Source organism: Nothobranchius furzeri, unplaced genomic scaffold (genome assembly GCF_043380555.1).
Source record: "Nothobranchius furzeri strain GRZ-AD unplaced genomic scaffold, NfurGRZ-RIMD1 Scf136, whole genome shotgun sequence".
Classification (NCBI taxonomy): domain Eukaryota; kingdom Metazoa; phylum Chordata; class Actinopteri; order Cyprinodontiformes; family Nothobranchiidae; genus Nothobranchius; species Nothobranchius furzeri.
The window spans coordinates 32501-45000 of record NW_027223152.1 but is presented as its reverse complement, the minus strand read 5'-3'; positions in this window follow the sequence as shown (position 1 = coordinate 45000).

The window sequence follows — 12500 nt, the reverse complement described above, 5'->3', positions numbered from 1 at the left end:
GGAGAAGGCTGCGGGGCTGGGGGAGCCTGATGCTGGGTGTGATGGTGTTGAGTGAGGGTGGGAGAAGTCTTCGGGGATGGTGGAGCCTGATCCTGGGTTCGGTGGTGTTGAGTGTGGGTGGGAGAAGGCTGCGGGCATGGGGATGCCTGATGAGCCTGGATGTGATGCTGGTGAGAGAGGGGACAGGGCAGAGGCCGGCTGGACGTGCAGCGGGCAGGGGGAAACTTGAGCCTGGGTGGGTGGTTGTGCATCCAGGGCGGGCAGGGAGAGGTGAGACGTGGGCCTGGGCTGGTCGTCAGCGGTTCACCACAGGCAGCTGGTGGCGGTGTGGCTGAGCAGAAGCCTCCAGCAGGTGATGGCGGGGTGGGGGAGCAGCAGCCAGCCTCAAGCAGCCAGCCTCCAGCTGCTGATGGTGGGGTGGAGGAACAGAAGCCTCCAGCTGGTGATGTCAGGGTGGAGGAGCAGCAGCCAGCCTCCAACGGCTGATGGTGGGGTGGAGGAGCTGCAGCCAGCCTCCAGCAGCTGATGGCGGGGTGCAGGAGCAGCAGCCAGCCTCCAGCTGGTGATGGCGGGGTGAAGGAGCTGCAGCCAGCCACCAGCAGCTGATGGCGGGGTGCAGGAGCAGCAGCCAGCCACCAGCAGCTGATGGCGGGGTGGAGGAGCTGCAGCCAGCGTCCAGCAGCTGATGGTTGGGTGGTGGAGGAGCAGCAGCCAGCCTCCAGCAGCTGCTGGCGGGGTGCAGGAGCAGCAGCCAGCCTCCAGCAGCTGGTGGCGGGGTGGAGGAGCAAAAGCCAGCCTCCAGCAGCTGATGGCGGGGTGCAGGAGCAGAAGCCAGCCTCCAGCTGGTGATGGCGGGGTGAAGGAGCTGCAGCCAGCCTCCAGCAGCCAGCCTCCAGCTGGTGATGGCGGGGCGGAGGAGCAGGCAGCCTCCATCAGCTGATGGCGGGGTGTAGGAGCAGCAGCCAGCCTCCAGCTGGTGATGGCGGGGAGGAGGAGCAGCAGCAGCCAGCCTCCAGCAGCCAGCCAGCCTCCAGCAGCTGATGGCGGTGTGTGGGAGCAGCAGCCAGCCTCCAGCGGCCAGCCAGCCTCCAGCAGCTGATGGCGGGGTGGAGGAGCTGCAGCCAGCGTCCATCAGCTGATGGCGGGGTGGAAGAGCAGCAGGCAGCCTCCAGCTGGTGATGGCGGGGTGGAGGAGCTGCAGCCAGCGTCCAGCAGCTGATGGCGGGGTGCAGGAGCAGCAGCCAGCCTCCAGCAGCTGATGGCGGGGTGGAGGAGCTGCAGCCAGCCTCCAGCAGCCAGCCTCCAGCTAGTGATGGCGGGGTGGAGAAGCAGGCAGCCTCCGTCAGCTGATGGCGGGGTGGAGGAGCAGAAGCCAGCCTCCAGCAGCTGATGGCGGGGTGCAGGAGCTGCAGCCAGCGTCCAGCAGCTGATGGTGGGGTGGAGGAGCTGCAGCCAGCCTCCAGCAGCCAGCCTCCAGCTAGTGATGGCGGGGTGGAGAAGCAGGCAGCCTCCGTCAGCTGATGGCGGGGTGGAGGAGCAGAAGCCAGCCTCCAGCAGCTGATGGCGGGGTGCAGGAGCTGCAGCCAGCGTCCAGCAGCTGATGGTGGGGTGGAGGAGCTGCAGCCAGCGTCCAGCAGCTGATGGTGGGGTGGAGGAGCTGCAGCCAGCCTCCAGCAGCCAGCCTCCAGCAGCTGATGGCGGGGTGCAGGAGCAGCAGCCAGCCTCCAGCAGCTGATGGCGGGGTGCAGGAGCAGCAGGCAGCCTCCAGCAGCTGATGGCGGGGTGGAGGAGCAGAAGCCAGCCTCCAGCAGCTGATGGCGGGGTGCAGGAGCTGCAGCCAGCGTCCAGCAGCTGATGGTGGGGTGGAGGAGCTGCAGCCAGCGTCCAGCAGCTGATGGTTGGGTGGAGGAGCAGCAGCCAGCCTCCAGCAGCCAGCCTCCAGCTAGTGATGGCGGGGTGGAGAAGCAGGCAGCCTCCATCAGCTGATGGCGGGGTGGAGGAGCAGAAGCCAGCCTCCAGCTGGTGATGGCGGGGTGCAGGAGCTGCAGGCAGCCTCCAGCAGCTGATGGCGGGGTGCAGGAGCTGCAGGCAGCCTCCAGCAGCTGATGGCGGGGTGGAGGAGCTGCAGCCAGCGTCCAGCAGCTGATGGTGGGGTGGAGGAGCTGCAGCCAGCGTCCAGCAGCTGATGGTTGGGTGGAGGAGCAGCAGCCAGCCTCCAGCAGCTGATGGCGGGGTGCAGGAGCAGCAGCCAGCCTCCAGCAGCTGATGGCGGGGTGGAGGAGCTGCAGCCAGCCTCCAGCAGCCAGCCTCCAGCTAGTGATGGCGGGGTGGAGAAGCAGGCAGCCTCCATCAGCTGATGGCGGGGTGGAGGAGCAGAAGCCAGCCTCCAGCTGGTGATGGCGGGGTGCAGGAGCTGCAGGCAGCCTCCAGCAGCTGATGGCGGGGTGGAGGAGCTGCAGCCAGCCTCCAGCAGCCAGCCTCCAGCTAGTGATGGCGGGGTGGAGAAGCAGGCAGCCTCCATCAGCTGATGGCGGGGTGGAGGAGCAGAAGCCAGCCTCCAGCAGCTGATGGCGGGGTGCAGGAGGTGCAGGCAGCCTCCAGCAGCTGATGGCGGGGTGCAGGAGCAGCAGGCAGCCTCCAGCAGCTGATGGCGGGGTGCAGGAGCTGCAACCAGCCTCCAGCTGGTGATGGCGGGGTGGAGGAGCTGCAGCCAGCCTCCAGCAGCCAGCCCCCAGCAGCTGATGGCGGGGTGGAGGAGCAGAAGCCAGCCTCCAGCAGCTGATGGTGGGGTGCAGGAGCTGCAGCCAGCCTCCAGCAGCCAGCCTCCAGCTGGTGATGGCGGGGTGGAGGAGCAGCAGCAGACAGCCTCCAGCAGCCAGCCAGCCTCCAGGAGCTGATGGCGGTGTGTGGGAGCAGCAGCCAGCCTCCAGCGTTCAGCCAGCATCCATCAGCTGATGGCGGTGTGAAGGAGCTGCAGCCAGCCTCCAGCAGGTCATGGTGGGGTGGAGGAGCAGCAGCCAGCCTCCAGCAGCTGATGGCGGGTTGCAGGAGCTGCAGCCAGCCTCCAGCAAATGATGGCGGGGTGCAGGAGCTGCAGGCAGCCTCCAGCAGCTGATGGCGGGGTGCAGGAGCAGCAGGCAGCCTCCAGCTGCTGATGACGGGGTGCAGGAGCTGCAACCAGCCTCCAGCTGGTGATGGTGGGGTGGAGGAGCTGCAGCCAGCCTCGAACAGCTGATGGCAGGGTGCAGGAGCAGCAGCCAGCCTCCAGCAGCTGATGGCGGGGCGCAGGAGCTGCAGGCAGCCTCCAGCAGCTGATGGCGGGGTGCAGGAGCAGCAGCCAGCCTCCAGCTGGTGATGGCGGGGTGAAGGAGCTGCAGCCAGCCACCAGCAGCTGATGGCGGGGTGCAGGAGCTGCAGGCAGCCTCCAGCAGCTGATGGCGGGGTGCAGGAGCTGCAGGCAGCCTCCAGCAGCTGATGGCGGGGTGGAGGAGCTGCAGCCAGCGTCCAGCAGCTGATGGTGGGGTGGAGGAGCTGCAGCCAGCGTCCAGCAGCTGATGGTTGGGTGGAGGAGCAGCAGCCAGCCTCCAGCAGCTGATGGCGGGGTGCAGGAGCAGCAGCCAGCCTCCAGCAGCTGATGGCGGGGTGGAGGAGCTGCAGCCAGCCTCCAGCAGCCAGCCTCCAGCTAGTGATGGCGGGGTGGAGAAGCAGGCAGCCTCCATCAGCTGATGGCGGGGTGGAGGAGCAGAAGCCAGCCTCCAGCTGGTGATGGCGGGGTGCAGGAGCTGCAGGCAGCCTCCAGCAGCTGATGGCGGGGTGGAGGAGCTGCAGCCAGCCTCCAGCAGCCAGCCTCCAGCTAGTGATGGCGGGGTGGAGAAGCAGGCAGCCTCCATCAGCTGATGGCGGGGTGGAGGAGCAGAAGCCAGCCTCCAGCAGCTGATGGCGGGGTGCAGGAGGTGCAGGCAGCCTCCAGCAGCTGATGGCGGGGTGCAGGAGCAGCAGGCAGCCTCCAGCAGCTGATGGCGGGGTGCAGGAGCTGCAACCAGCCTCCAGCTGGTGATGGCGGGGTGGAGGAGCTGCAGCCAGCCTCCAGCAGCCAGCCCCCAGCAGCTGATGGCGGGGTGGAGGAGCAGAAGCCAGCCTCCAGCAGCTGATGGTGGGGTGCAGGAGCTGCAGCCAGCCTCCAGCAGCCAGCCTCCAGCTGGTGATGGCGGGGTGGAGGAGCAGCAGCAGACAGCCTCCAGCAGCCAGCCAGCCTCCAGGAGCTGATGGCGGTGTGTGGGAGCAGCAGCCAGCCTCCAGCGTTCAGCCAGCATCCATCAGCTGATGGCGGTGTGAAGGAGCTGCAGCCAGCCTCCAGCAGGTCATGGTGGGGTGGAGGAGCAGCAGCCAGCCTCCAGCAGCTGATGGCGGGTTGCAGGAGCTGCAGCCAGCCTCCAGCAAATGATGGCGGGGTGCAGGAGCTGCAGGCAGCCTCCAGCAGCTGATGGCGGGGTGCAGGAGCAGCAGGCAGCCTCCAGCTGCTGATGACGGGGTGCAGGAGCTGCAACCAGCCTCCAGCTGGTGATGGTGGGGTGGAGGAGCTGCAGCCAGCCTCGAACAGCTGATGGCAGGGTGCAGGAGCAGCAGCCAGCCTCCAGCAGCTGATGGCGGGGCGCAGGAGCTGCAGGCAGCCTCCAGCAGCTGATGGCGGGGTGCAGGAGCAGCAGCCAGCCTCCAGCTGGTGATGGCGGGGTGAAGGAGCTGCAGCCAGCCACCAGCAGCTGATGGCGGGGTGAAGGAGCTGCAGCCAGCCACCAGCAGCTGATGGCGGGGTGGAGGAGCTGCAGCCAGCGTCCAGCAGCTGATGGTTGGGTGGTGGAGGAGCAGCAGCCAGCCTCCAGCAGCTGATGGCGGGGTGCAGGAGCAGCAGCCAGCGTCCAGCAGCTGATGGTTGGGTGGAGGAGCAGCAGCCAGCCTCCAGCAGCTGCTGGCGGGGTGCAGGAGCAGCAGCCAGCCTCCAGCAGCTGATGGCGGGGTGCAGGAGCTGCAGGCAGCCTCCAGCAGCTGATGGCGGTGTGCAGGAGCTGCAGCCAGCCTCCAGCAGCTGATGGCGGGGTGCAGGGGCTGCAGGCAGCCTCCAGCAGCTGATGGCGGGGTGCAGGAGCTGCAACCAGCCTCCAGCTGGTGATGGCGGGGTGGAGGAGCAGCAGCCAGCCTCCAGCAGCCAGCCTCCAGCTGCTGATGGCGGGGTGGAGGAACAGAAGCCTCCAGCAGCTGATGGCAGGGTGCAGGAGCAGCAGCCAGCCTCCAGCTGGTGATGGCGGGGTGGAGGAGCTGAAACCTGGGTCGGACCTGGTCTGCAGCAGGGCCCATTACCACTCAGAAGCTGATGGCAGTGTGTGTTTAGGTCCCTGCGGGGTGGATGAGCTGAAACCTGGGTCAGACTTGGTGTGCAGCAGGGCTCAGCACCCTCCAGAAGCCGATGACAGTGTGTCTTTAACTCCCTGCCTGGTGGGAGAGCTGAAAGCTGGGTCGGACCTGGTCTTTAGCAGAGCTCAGCAGCCTCCAGAAGCTGATGGCAGTGTGTGTTTCATCCCCTGCGGGGTGGGAGAGCTGAAACGTGGGTCGGACCTGGTCTGCAGCAGGGCCCATCACCATCCAGAAGCTGACGGCGGTGTGTGTTTAAGTCCCTGCGGGGTGGGAGAGCCATAACCTGGGTCGGACCTGGTCTGCAGCAGAGCTCAGCAGCCTCCAGAACCTGATGGCAGTGTGTCTTTAATCCACTGCGGGGTGCAGGAGCTGAAACCTGGGTCGGACCTGGTCTGCAGCAGGGCTCAGCAGCCAGCAGAAGGTGACGGCAGTGTGTGTTTAGTTCCCTGCGGGGTGCAGGAGCTGAAACCTGGGTCGGACCTGGTCTGCAGCAGAGCTCAGCAGCCAGCAGAAGGTGATGGCAGTGTGTGTTTAAGTCCCTGCCTGGTGGGAGAGCTGAAACCTGGGTCGGACCTGGTCTATAGAAGAGCTCAGCAGCCTCCAGAAGCTGATGGCAGTGTGTGTGTTTTGGTCCCTGCGGGGTGCAGGAGCAGGAACCCGGGTCGGACCTGGTCTATAGCGGAGCTCAGCAGCCTCCAGCAGCTGATGGCAGTGTGTGTTTAATTCCCTGCCTGGTGGGAGAGCTGTAACCCGGGTCGGACTTGGTCTGCAGCAGGGCCCATCACCATCCAGAAGCTGATGGCAGTGTGTCTTTAATTCCCTGCGGGGTGGAGGAGCAGAAACCTGGGTCGGACCTGGTCTATAGCAGAGCTCAGCAGCCTCCAGAAGCTGATGGCAGTGTGTGTTCAAGTCCCTGCGGGGTGGGAGAGCTGAAACCTGGGTCGGACCTGGTCTATAGAAGAGCTCAGCAGCCTCCAGCAGCTGATGGCAGTGTGTGTTTAAGTCCCTGCGGGGTGGGAGAGCTATATCCCGGGTCGGACCTGGTCTATAGCAGAGCTCAGCAGCCTCCAGCAGCTGATGGCAGTGTGTGTTTAAGTCCCTGCGGGGTGGGAGAGCTGAAACCTCGGTCGGACCTGGTCTATGGCAGAGCTCAGCAGCCTCCAGAAGCTGATGGCAGCGTGCCTCTAAGTCCCTGCCTGGTGGGAGAGCTGAAACCTGGGTCGGACATGGTCTGCATCAGGGCTCGGCAGCCTCCAGCAGCTGATGGCAGTGTGTCTTTAAGTCCCTGCCTGGTGGGAGAGCTGAAACCTGGGTCGGACCTGGTCTATAGCAGAGCTCAGCAGCCTCCAGCAGCTGATGGCAGTGTGTGTTTAAGTCCCTGCCTGGTGTGAGAGCTGAAACCTGGGTCGGACCTGGTCTATAGAAGAGCTCAGCAGCCTCCAGCAGCTGATGGCAGTGTGTCTTTAAGTCACTGCCTGGTGGGAGAGCTGAAACCTGGGTCGGACCTGGTCTATAGTAGAGCTCAGCAGCCTCCAGCAGCTGATTGCAGTGTGTGTTTAAGTCCCTGCCTGGTGGGAGAGCTGATATCCGGGTCGGACCTGGTCCACAGCAGGGCCCATCACCCTCCAGAAGCTGGTGGCAGTGTGTGTTTAAGTCCCTGCGGGGTGCAGGAGCAGAAACCTGGGTGGGACCTGGTCTGCAGCAGAGCTCGGCAGCCTCCAGCAGCTGATGGCAGTGAGTGTTTAAGTCCCTGCGGGGTGGGAGAGCTATATCCCGGGTCAGACCTGGTCTAAAGCAGGGCCCATCACCCTCCAGAAGCTGGTGGCAGTGTGTGTTTAAGTCCCTGCGGGGTGGAGGAGCAGAAACCTGGGTCGGACCCGGTCTACAGCAGAGCTCAGCAGCCCCCAGAAGCTGATGGCAGTGTGTGTGTGTGTGTGTGTGTTTAAGTCTCTGCCTGGTTGGAGAGCCGATACCTGGGTCGGACCTGGTCTGCAGCAGGGCTCAGCAGCCTCCAGAAGCTGATGGCAGTGTGTCTTTCATTCCCTGCGGGGTGCAGGAGCAGAAACCTGGGTCGGACCTGGTCTATAGCGGAGCTCAGCAGCCTCCAGCAGCTGATGGCAGTGTGTGTGTTAAAGACCCTGCGGGGTGGGAGAGCTGAAACCTGGGTCGGACCTGGTCTGCAGCAGGGCTCAGCAGCCCCCAGAAGCTGATGGCTGTGTGTGTTTAAGTCCCTGCGGGGTGGGAGAGCTGAAACCTGGGTCGGACCTGGCCCGCAGCAGGGCCCATCACCCTCCAGAAGCTGATGGCGGTGTGGGTTTAAGTCCCTGCGGGGTTGAGGAGCTGAAACCTGGGTCGGACCTGGTCTGCAGCAGGGCCCATCACCATCCAGAAGCTGATGGCTGTGTGTGTTTAAGTCCCAGGGGGGTGGGAGAGCCATAACCTGGGTCGGACCTGGTCTGCAGCAGGGCTCAGCAGCCTCCAGTTGCAGATGGCAGTGTGTGTTTAGTTCCCTGCGGGGTGCAGGAGCTGAAACCTGGGTCGGACCTGGTCTATAGCAGAGCTCAGCAGCCTCCAGAAGCTGATGGCAGTGTGTCTTCAATTCCCTGCGGGGTGCAGGAGCTGATACCTGGGTCGGACCTGGTCTGCAGCAGGGCCCATCACCATCCAGACGCTGATGGCAGTGTGTGTTTAAGTCCTAGTGGGCTGCAGGAGCTGAAACCTGGGTCGGACCTGCTCTATAGTAGAGCTCAGCAGCCTCCAGAAGCTGATGGCAGTGTGTCTTTAAGTCCCTGCGGGGTGGGATAGCTGAAACCTGGGTCGGACCTGGTCTGCAGCAGGGCCCATCACCATCCAGACGCTGATGGCAGTGTGTGTTTAAGTCCTAGTGGGCTGCAGGAGCTGAAACCTGGGTCGGACCTGCTCTATAGTAGAGCTCAGCAGCCTCCAGAAGCTGATGGCAGTGTGTCTTTAAGTCCCTGCGGGGTGGGATAGCTGAAACCTGGGTCGGACCTGGTCTGCAGCAGGGCCCATCACCCTCCAGAAGCTGTTGGCAGTGTGTCTTCCATTCCTAGTGGGGCAGGGGAGCAAAGACCTGGGCAGAGGAGCGCCTGTCTGCATCCGATCCGGCCCCTCAGCAGCCCGCCGTGAGCCTTAGAGAACCCCCCCCCCCCCCCAGCGGGCTCCAGGAACCGGGCCCTGCGTCGGACCCAGCTCAGTAAGGCCCTCCCTCGGGCCCTGCAGCAGGTGGCCCCGTCTATGCAGTCGAAAACCCCGCGAAAATCGGTGTAGAAACGCCCGAGAGGCGTGGTGCGGTTCCCCCGGCCGGTACCGGGTCCGGACCGGTCCGGAAGTCCACCCAGAACACTGCCTGGGGCTTCTGGGCGGCTCCCCAGGCGCAGGCAGTCGAAAACCGCGTGAAAATCGGTTCAGAATTGACAAAACGGCGACCTCGTCGCTCCAAAAACTAAGTCCAAACTAAGCCTTTCGCTTATCGCTTAACGCTTAAGGCGGTCGGCCTTATGGCCAGTAAATGAAAAGTGCCTGCGCCCCTGGAGGTTTTGGAAGGTGCGAGCGATGACCATGCTCGGGTTAGTAGGTGAGGCCATCGGAAAACCAGCGTGAGTTGGCGGGTTTGGGTGGCAATCTATTCCAGGCAGAGTCGACTATCTCTGGGCATCAATTTTGGGATTTTTCCGGCTCTGGTTCTGGGAGAAACGCAGGGGCAAAGTGCACGAGCCGCGGCCGATTTTGGTGGCCTGTCCCTGGGCACAAAGTCTGAGGAGTGTGGGCCTGGTTCTCCGAAAAATACCAGTCTGCTGGAGCTCACTCCCATGGCTCCAGGGGGCACGGCACACCCCCCGGTAGCCGACCAAAGTGCTCTACTCGGGCCAGACTCGGACCCACGACCCGGGGTGAGAACCACAACTACTGGTCATCCTTTTGACCTCCAGGGGGCGCGGCAGAGCCTCCCCAGTCCGACGCAAGTGCCCCACTTGGGCCATACTCAGACCCACGGCCCGGGGCGAGAACCACAACTACTGGTCATCCTTTAGACCTCCAGGGGGCCCGGCACAGCCTCCCTAGACCGACACAAGTGCTCCACTTGGGCTGTACTCTGACCCAAGTCCCGGTGCGAGAACCACAACTACTGGTCATCCTTTAGACCTCCAGGGGGCCCGGCACAGCCTCCCTAGGCCGACACAAGTGCTCCACTTGGGCTATACTCTGACCCAAGTCCCGGGGCGAGAACCACAACTACTGGTCATCCTTTTGACCTCATGGTCATCCTTTAGATCTCCAGGGGGCCCGGCACAGCCTCCCTAGGCCGACACAAGTGCTCCACTTGGGCTATACTCTGACCCAAGTCCCGGGGCGAGAACCACAACTACTGGTCATCCTTTAGACCTCCAGGGGGCACGGCACACCCCCCGGTAGCCGACCAAAGTGCTCTACTCGGGCCAGACTCGGACCCACGACCCGGGGTGAGAACCACAACTACTGGTCATCCTTTAGACCTCCAGGGGGCCCGGCACAGCCTCCCTAGTCCGACACAAGTGCTCCACTTGGGCTATACTCTGACCCAAGTCCCGGGGCGAGAACCACAACTACTGGTCATCCTTTAGACCTCCAGGGGGACCGGCACAGCCTACCTAGACCGACACAAGTGCACCACTTGGGCCATACTCTGACCCAAGTCCCGGGGCGAGAACCACAACTACTGGTCATCCTTTTGACCTCATGGTCATCCTTTAGACCTCAAGGGGGCACGGCAGAGCCTCCCTAGTCCGACACAAGTGTCCCACTTGGGCTATACTATGACCCAAGTCCCGGGGCGAGAACCACAACTACTGGTCATCCTTTAGACCTCAAGGGGGCACGGCAGAGCCTCCCTAGTCCGACACAAGTGTCCCACTTGGGCCATACTCAGACCCACGGCCCGGGGCGAGAACCACAACTACTGGTCATCCTTTAGACCTCCAGGGGGCCCGGCACAGCCTCCCTAGTCCGACGCAAGTGCTCCACTTGGGCTGTACTCTGACCCAAGTCCCGGGGCGAGAACCACAACTAATGGTCATCCTTTAGACCTCCAGGGGGCACGGCACAGCCTCCCTAGTCCGACACAAGTGCTCCACTTGGGCTATACTCTGACCCAAGTCCCGGGGCGAGAACCACAACTACTGGTCATCCTTTAGACCTCCAGGGGGCACGGCAGAGCCTCCCTAGTCCGACACAAGTGTCCCACTTGGGCTATTCTCTGACCCAAGTCCCGGGGCGAGAACCACAACTACTGGTCATCCTTTAGACCTCCAGGGGGCACGACACAGCCTCCCTAGTCCGACCCAAGTGCTCCACTTGGGCTATACTATGACCCAAGTCCCGGGGCGAGAACCACAACTACTGGTCATCCTTTAGACCTCCAGGGGGCACGGCACAGCCTCCCTAGTCCGACACAAGTGCTCCACTTGGGCTATACTCTGACCCAAGTCCCGGGGCGAGAACCACAACTACTGGTCATCCTTTAGACCTCCAGGGGGCACGGCACAGCCTCCCTAGTCCGACACAAGTGCTCCACTTGGGCTATACTCTGACCCAAGTCCCGGGGCGAGAACCACAACTACTGGTCATCCTTTTGACCTCATGGTCATCCTTTAGACCTCCAGGGGGCCCGGCACAGCCTCCCTAGGCCGACACAAGTGCTCCACTTGGGCTATACTCTGACCCAAGTCCCGGGGCGAGAACCACAACTACTGGTCATCCTTTAGACCTCCAGGGGGCACGGCACAGCCTCCCTAGTCCGACACAAGTGCTCCACTTGGGCTATACTCTGACCCAAGTCCCGGGGCGAGAACCACAACTACTGGTCATCCTTTTGACCTCATGGTCATCCTTTAGACCTCCAGGGGGCCCGGCACAGCCTCCCTAGACCGACACAAGTGCTCCACTTGGGCTGTACTCTGACCCAAGTCCCGGTGCGAGAACCACAACTACTGGTCATCCTTTAGACCTCCAGGGGGCCCGGCACAGCCTCCCTAGGCCGACACAAGTGCTCCACTTGGGCTATACTCTGACCCAAGTCCCGGGGCGAGAACCACAACTACTGGTCATCCTTTTGACCTCATGGTCATCCTTTAGATCTCCAGGGGGCCCGGCACAGCCTCCCTAGGCCGACACAAGTGCTCCACTTGGGCTATACTCTGACCCAAGTCCCGGGGCGAGAACCACAACTACTGGTCATCCTTTAGACCTCCAGGGGGCACGGCACACCCCCCGGTAGCCGACCAAAGTGCTCTACTCGGGCCAGACTCGGACCCACGACCCGGGGTGAGAACCACAACTACTGGTCATCCTTTAGACCTCCAGGGGGCCCGGCACAGCCTCCCTAGTCCGACACAAGTGCTCCACTTGGGCTATACTCTGACCCAAGTCCCGGGGCGAGAACCACAACTACTGGTCATCCTTTAGACCTCCAGGGGGACCGGCACAGCCTCCCTAGACCGACACAAGTGCACCACTTGGGCCATACTCTGACCCAAGTCCCGGGGCGAGAACCACAACTACTGGTCATCCTTTTGACCTCATGGTCATCCTTTAGACCTCAAGGGGGCACGGCAGAGCCTCCCTAGTCCGACACAAGTGTCCCACTTGGGCTATACTATGACCCAAGTCCCGGGGCGAGAACCACAACTACTGGTCATCCTTTAGACCTCAAGGGGGCACGGCAGAGCCTCCCTAGTCCGACACAAGTGTCCCACTTGGGCCATACTCAGACCCACGGCCCGGGGCGAGAACCACAACTACTGGTCATCCTTTAGACCTCCAGGGGGCCCGGCACAGCCTCCCTAGTCCGACGCAAGTGCTCCACTTGGGCTGTACTCTGACCCAAGTCCCGGGGCGAGAACCACAACTAATGGTCATCCTTTAGACCTCCAGGGGGCACGGCACAGCCTCCCTAGTCCGACACAAGTGCTCCACTTGGGCTATACTCTGACCCAAGTCCCGGGGCGAGAACCACAACTACTGGTCATCCTTTAGACCTCCAGGGGGCACGGCAGAGCCTCCCTAGTCCGACACAAGTGTCCCACTTGGGCTAT